Source organism: Gossypium hirsutum, chromosome D09, assembly GCF_007990345.1.
Source record: "Gossypium hirsutum isolate 1008001.06 chromosome D09, Gossypium_hirsutum_v2.1, whole genome shotgun sequence".
Classification (NCBI taxonomy): domain Eukaryota; kingdom Viridiplantae; phylum Streptophyta; class Magnoliopsida; order Malvales; family Malvaceae; genus Gossypium; species Gossypium hirsutum.
This window is the reverse complement of record NC_053445.1, coordinates 3,242,780-3,249,123: the sequence shown is the minus strand read 5'-3', so window position 1 is coordinate 3,249,123 and position 6,344 is coordinate 3,242,780. Positions and strand designations below refer to the sequence as shown.

The window sequence follows — 6,344 nt, the reverse complement described above, 5'->3', positions numbered from 1 at the left end:
AAAAACGCCGCAAAAAATAAATCAATTTATAAAAAAATAAAAAAAATTTTAGAATAGCAAAACGGCGTCGTTTTGTTCAAAATGAAAAAATTTTACGGCGTTTTATACGAAGCGCCGCTAAAGGTAAGCAATAGAGGCGTTTTCCAGAAAAACGCCGCAAAGGATAAATCAATTTATAAAAAAATAAAAAATATTTAGAATAGCAAAACGGCGTCATTTTGTTCAAAATGAAAAAAAATTGCGGCGTTTTATAAGAAGCGCCGCTAAAGGTAAGCAATAGCGGCGTTTTCCAGAAAAATGCCGCAAAGAATAAATCAATTTATAAAAAAAATAAAAAAAATTTAGAATAGCAAAACGGTCGTTTTGTTCAAAATGAAAAAAATTGCGGCGTTTTATAAGAAGCGCCGCTAAAGGTAAGCAATAGCGGCGTTTTTCAGAAAAACGCCGCAAAGAATAAATCAATTTATAAAAAAAAATAAAAAATTTTTAGAATAGTAAAACGGCGTCATTTTGTTCAAAATGAAAAAATTTTGCAGCGTTTTATAAGAAGCGCCGCTAAAGGTAAGCAATAGCGGTGTTTTTCAGAAAAACGCTGCAAAGAATAAATCAATTTATAAAAAAAATAAAAAATTTTTAGAATAGCAAAACGGCGTCGTTTTGTTCAAAATGAAAAAATTTTGCGGCGTTTTTTAAGAAGCGCCGCTAAAGATAAGCAATACCAGCGTCACAAAATTCATTGTACCTAGAAAAAAATTTGGCGCTGATTTTTACCAAATTTCCCCCTTAAAACCCCTAACTTCGAAAACAAGATGAAAAAAAGAAGAGGAAAATGGAGGTACCAAAGACGATTCAGCACAAAAACTCTCCAATCTACTTTCGAGTTCTACCGTTTGTTTCCCTGGAAAATATATGAGACTTAATATTTTTATTTTGTTAGTTTATTTGTGTGTGTATTTCATCTTGTTGTGTTCATTACTCAGATCCCTATTGCTTTTATTTCTGTTCCATTTTTCCTCTTTATTTTCTAATTTTGGGTTATTTACTCAAATCCCCTTTCTTTTTATTATTGTTTTTTTTCTCTTATATTTTAGCTAGAAATCGACGATGCCAGAAGAAGCTAGAAATCGACGATGCAAGTTACTGCTGTTCTCATTGCTGCTGGTAACAAGTTATTGCTTAAAATTCATGGTAACAAATCTACTTCAAAGGAAGTTATTCATATTCCTTCGTATAGAAGCGAAGTTATTTAAGGTGGAACTTGGTTCTCCAGCTCTCGTAAGTTTGTTCCCAGTTTTGTATTTGCCATCTATACCAGGTTTACCCCTCTTGCTTCTCTTCGTCTTCATCTCCCTTTCATTTATTCTACCAAAAACGCCTCTTACTTGTCATTTTTTTTCTCACATATCGTGCAAGACTCATTTTTCTTTCTTTATGCTCTAGTCTTAACAATGCACTTCAACTGTTCGATATAATGCTTCTTTATACATTTTGTTTCTGGCTTTCAGGGGTGTTGTCAGTAAGATGTTGAAGCAAGCGATATGGAAGGTGTTGAGCAAAAGGGTAGTTTCAAATTCTGGTGATAAACTTCTTTTGCCTTGTTTGTACTTGCCCACGACTTCTTTTCACGCTGGACAGGTAGGTACTCTTTTTTTTTTCTTTTAACTCTTACTTCAGTTTTTTTTTATGGATACCCAATTGTTAATTTATTAAATAATAAATCTTTAATAATAAACCTAAATTTATGGCATTTAAAAATGAAAAGGTTATGATGTTAAGTCCCATGTTGAATATCAAGGTTCACTTCATGATGTATGTACATTTAGATTTTCATCTCGCACACAAAAAAGGATGCAGATCTAAGCCCAGGTTTGTCCTTCTTCTGTTTCTATCTCGTAATTTTCTCTCTTTTGCCCATCATTTTCTTTTCATTTTTCGTGTTCATTTTAATTTAAACATCAATTTCGTAGTCTTTTTTATTTTTATTTTTGAGGTTATAACTTGTTGTAAATTAGCAGTCACAATTTTATTCTGAACAAAGCCAATTTGATTTTCTTTATAATATCAAAATGTTGTTCTTTTGCTTTTTTTGTCAATAAAAAACTAGAATTTACCTTAGGTTTAAATAGCACATTTTTATAATGTAGCAGCTATCCTTCAATGCAAAAAAAAAATATAGCAGTATTTTATTAGCATTATCGTCTCTAAATTCTAATTTTAAGTTCTAAAAAGAGTACGGTTATTTCTTTCTTAAACTTTGTTTATTGTAATTCCTTATTTGCAGCTGTTGGCACTAGTTTTGTACAAGGAGAATTTAAAAACCTTTGATGTATAAAGAGCTGCTTTTTTTAAGATTCCATGAGAATTTAAATGCAAATTCTATGGGAATTTACTTAAGGAGGGATGCAAGATTTGGGGATACTTGATTACATACTTTTCAATGTCTTGGGTGGTCAAGTTGTTTGAATAATAGGCAAGGGGGACAAGCAAAGGGGTTACCAGATGCAAAGCCGGGCCCGGCTATATTACAGCCGGTGGTCATGTTGGATACTTCCCATGAGATTGCAATTTACCTTCATAGGTTTCATAACCTCGATCTTTTCCAGCAAGGGTATGGAAGGAATTTTTGTGTTTTATGTTTGTTTTGAGTTCTGCACACCATCCTTCTTACGTTTGTTGTGGGTTTAGATGGTATCAACTTAAGATTACCGTGAGATGGGACAATGATGCACATGCTACGACCGCGATGCCTTCGAGAGTCTTGCAATACGAAGGTAACTTGTTAACTTATGAAACAATTTAAATGTAGCTACACTGTAGTGTTTTCTACTGAAACCGGTCCCTCTAGAGACCTAAATTGGGAAGCGGCACTGCTGATAGAAGAATATGCTATGGTAGCCGGTTCATTGATTAGAATAGTTTTGATGCAGTTGAAGCAAACAAATTTAATATCCTTTGATACTTAAGATCGACCATTGAATTTCATCTTGTTCAATAGTGAATAATAAACCTAAATTTATGGCATTTAAAAGTGAAAAGGTTATGATGTTAAGTCCCATGTTGAATATCAAGGTTCACTTCATGATGTATGTACATATACCTACTTTTATTATCATATAGGAAAAGCTTTGATGAGGGATTAGAGATAAGAGGGGATAAGAGGGGATGAGAAATCTTGGCCGGTCAACCATTTACTAAATGAAAAACTATTTCTTTTTTGATGCTAAAATAAAGTAACATATTTATTTTCATTTGTAAATCTCCGTTGCACTTCCTCTATACGAACTTGGAGAATTGTAAGTTCTAACTTTCTTTAGTTCTTTGTAGGGGCTGTACGTGATTGTCTTTACAAGTCACCTTTGAAATTATAACAACAATTGGTTTATGAATTTGGCAGATACATTAACAGTTGTGCATTAAGTGGTGAGATCCCCTCAACATTTGCTAAACTTAAAGAACTGCGAACTGTGTAAGAAAGACTCCCTAATGTTTATATAGGAGATTTCAAGGGAACTCTTTTGAAGGTCCAATACCATCCAGTTTAGGAAATCTAACAATACATTAGAGTTCAACTTGTATAATTTGTTTGGATTCTTTCTGTCTTGAAGCAGATATTATTGAATCTAAGCAGCTTTTGGATAAGCTTGTTGTGGTGAAGTATAATGGAGCTTTGGGAAAGAATATGGGTTTCGGTGGTCCCGAGCAAGCAATTATCTAACTTCTGGAAGTTTGATACTTATTTTTTTTCCAAGAAAAGAGAAGCATTTCTTGATGATTCCATAGTTATATATTAAAGACTTGCCTCTACATAAATGAATATAGTTTCTGTGACATACATATATTTATATATGCTTTTTATATATGCCTCTACATTCATATATTTATATATGCTTTTTATATTGTATTGTGCCAAATAAAGAGAATAAAAGTTTTAATTATTGATAGATTATGCTGCTTTTTTATGTACTTTTTATTAAATCACTCTTTAATCAAATGTATAATTATAAAATTATTAAATTTTACTATAAATAATTATCCTTATATAATTAATCATTTTAGTAAATTCTCCAACTATCAAAACAGATCACTCCACCATCCCAAGTCAAAATTTTGTTAAGGGTAGGAGTTGAGAGAGGTAGATACTTTGATGAATATTTTCTTTTACATGATAATTATATGCTTCTTTAAGTTTGTTTTGGATGTTGGGACAATGTCAGTTGATGCCGAAATTTGATAGTGCTGTAAATTGAAGTGTTTAAGTGCTGCAAATTGAAGTATTTAGTTGCTGGAAATTGAGATGTTTTAAGTGCTGCAAGTTGAAGTATTTTGCACAACCAAACATGACCACAACTTTTAAACCTACATGTTGAGGTTGCTACACACAAGTAAGTCCCTTCCTTTTTTTTAGTTTATGTGCTATGTGATGATTGTGTTTTAAAATTTAACTTGTTTTAGTTCCTTACATTCTTATAGGATTCACACTCAAGGAGCAAGAAACATCTCAGCAACTCATTGGGATTGAGCAGTCAAAATTCAGAATCAAGTGACACACAAGAGCTAGATTTGGAGCTTGGACTGTCACTGTAATCAGTAATTTTTTTTTTGCTACTTTAAATGCATGCTCATGGAACTACATTTTATGCTTTCCTAGAATTGTAAGTTCAAATAAGGTGTTGATCTGCAATTTATAGATTCAACTTGAGCAAGTTGATATGAACTAGTTTCAATTTTTTTTAGGAATGTTATGTAATCAAAGGCAATTTGACTTGCTGCATGAGATATAGTGAAAAACATTTATCTTCTTGTTCATGAATTTCCATTTTAATACGTCTTCAAATTAAATTATACATTTCTTAATGGGTGGAATCTCACTTTTGCTGTTGCTGCAATCTTTAACCAAAGAATGATGTATGTACTGATAACAGTTCTAAAGGATTTGTTTAAGCAAGTAAAGGGATTGGCGTTTTTATAATAATTCAGGATAGGAATGGAGCAAATCTAAAGAACAAAGTGGAGTTTTTATAATTTTTTTTATTTTTTGTGACCTTTAGTGGCGTTTTTTGAGAAAGCGTCGCTAAAGGTCTTGTTTTTTAGCGGCACTTTAGGAAAAAGTGCCGCTAAAGATCTTAGTTTTTAGTGGCGTTTGAGAGAAAAGTGCCGCTAAAGGTCTTGGTCTTTAGCGGCGTTTGTGAAAAAAGCGCTGCTAAAGGTCTTGGTCTTTAGTGGCGTTGGGGAAAAGCGCCGCTAAAGGTCATTGTCTTTAGCGGCATTTGTGGGAAAAGCGCCGCTAAAGATCTTGGTCTTTAGCGGCGTTTGTGGAAAAAGTGCCGCTAAAGTTAGCGACGATGTCGTCAGCGGCGTTATTAAGCGCCGCAAATACTTTTAGATGCGCTAAAAAGCGACGCTAAAGGCCTTAAAAAGCGCCGCTAAAAGCTTGTTTTGGTGTAGTGTTTATTGACATATTTTGAATAAAATTGATTTGATCTTTTATTTCTTGAATATTAAAAATTGTTAGCAGCTCATATATAAAGACTTTTTGCTTGAGAAACAATCCAATCAAAAATATGAATAAGACTTTCAGTTCAATCCAAATTCCCTTAGAAAATTCAATGTTAAAATGAGTTTGACTATTAGAAGATCTCTGCCATTATGCTGATTATTAAATACCTTTTTATATGACTATTTTAATGGAATAAGCTATTGTAATTGGTTGCAATCCAACAAACTTTAACTCTTATATAATGCAAAATTTGTTTAGGTTATATGTACGAAAAAGAAAGCATTATACTTGAACCCAACCTTATCAGCCAGTTGAGTCAGCTGGACTAACGGTGGGTTTGGATGGGCGATTAGGTGCGGTGTGGTGCATTTAGCTTACTTTTTGTCTCACGCTACAATATCGCTACAGTATCTAATCTCATCGTTACTGCTGTTTTTACACTAACCACAGGTAAATGCACCGTCCATCCAAACTCACCCTAAAATTGGCAAGGTATTTGTCTGAAAAAAAGCCATTAGACCAGTTGACTTGAGAATTGGGTAATTAAACTAATTTTTTTAATATTTTATTTAATTGAACTGGATGGACTAGTCGAACTATGAACTGATAGCGTGGCCGGTTTGATCATCGATACAATTTTGAAAACATTAATAAAATATTTCACACTGATATATTAATAGTTGGATGGTAAAATTTTGATTTGATAGTATCTAACTGTATCATAAGTACTTTATATCAAACAATACTTACCAAACAATTTTCATTTTTTCAAGGTCCAAACTATTATATTGTACTTTAAAAAAATTGGAGATAAAAATTTTAAAAATAAAAATAAAAATAAAAATTT

General features: G+C 32.5%; 1 long non-coding RNA gene across 17 annotated transcripts; it reads left to right on the top strand.

Moving 5' to 3' along the window:
- Positions 1–708: 708 nt before the first annotated feature.
- On the top strand, positions 709–4,804 carry LOC107890458 (uncharacterized). 17 transcript variants are annotated; one of them, XR_005918383.1, is made up of 9 exons: positions 709–835; positions 1,092–1,315; positions 1,506–1,635; positions 1,796–1,866; positions 2,282–2,608; positions 2,686–2,771; positions 3,325–3,521; positions 3,609–4,382; positions 4,471–4,804. It is a non-coding gene; the product is annotated as an uncharacterized lncRNA (long non-coding RNA). The 17 variants fall into 17 exon arrangements; XR_005918379.1 differs by having other exon boundaries at positions 3,325–4,382; XR_005918382.1 differs by having other exon boundaries at positions 1,092–1,635.
- Positions 4,805–6,344: the final 1,540 nt, after the last annotated feature.